Consider the following 781-nt stretch of genomic DNA (forward strand, 5'->3'; position numbering starts at 1 on the left):
TTAGGAAATGGCAACTCACGCCAATATTCTTGCCTTGGGAATCCTGTGGACAGAGGAGTCCATGGGGTCACAGAGTCAGACAGGACTGAGCTACTAACACACACATACAACATGTATCAGTATTGCATTTTCTATACATTTCACCACTTCATCACTTCTCAGAGTCACTTTGAAGCAAATTTCAGTTATCACTTTATTTCATCCATACATATTTTATAATAAATCTCTGAAATACAAAAATTCTTTCTCTCTTTTTTAAACTTAGCCAGTTTCGTGCTTCCATTTAACATTTAAGCAATGCTTCTTTAATATTCTTTCACTATTTTTCCTTATTTTTTTTAAAGTGAATAGTCAGAGCACAGAGGGTATGCAGACAGGGAAAATATTGTTTATAATACTATATGGAGTGCTCGCTTCGGCGGCACATATACTAAAATTGGAACGATACAGAGAAGATTAGCATGGCCCCTGCGCAAGGATGACATGCAAATTAGTGAAGCGTTCCATATTTTTAAAAAGAAGAAAAAAAGAAGAAAAAAAAATAATAATACTATATGGATGGATACACATTATTATACATTTGTTCAAATTGCAAAAATATACAACACCAAGAATGAACCCTAATGTAAACTGTGGATTTTAGGTGATAAAGATGTGTCAGTGTAGGTTTATCAGTTGTAACAAATGTACTACTACTATGGGGGAGGTTGATAACAGGAGTGCCTATGCATGTATAGTGGCAGCAGATATGTGGACAATTACTGTGCTTTCCTCTCCTTTT

At 35.0% G+C, this 781-nt stretch overlaps 1 non-coding gene across 1 annotated transcript; it reads left to right on the forward strand.

Annotated features, from left to right (window-relative positions):
- The first annotated feature begins 406 nt into the window (after positions 1-406).
- Positions 407-513, forward strand: LOC133058027 (U6 spliceosomal RNA). The gene has a single exon (XR_009693153.1). It is a non-coding gene; the product is annotated as a U6 spliceosomal RNA (small nuclear RNA).
- The last annotated feature ends 268 nt before the right edge of the window (positions 514-781 follow it).

The sequence above is a fragment of the Dama dama genome, chromosome 5, assembly GCF_033118175.1.
Source record: "Dama dama isolate Ldn47 chromosome 5, ASM3311817v1, whole genome shotgun sequence".
Classification (NCBI taxonomy): Eukaryota; Metazoa; Chordata; class Mammalia; order Artiodactyla; family Cervidae; genus Dama; species Dama dama.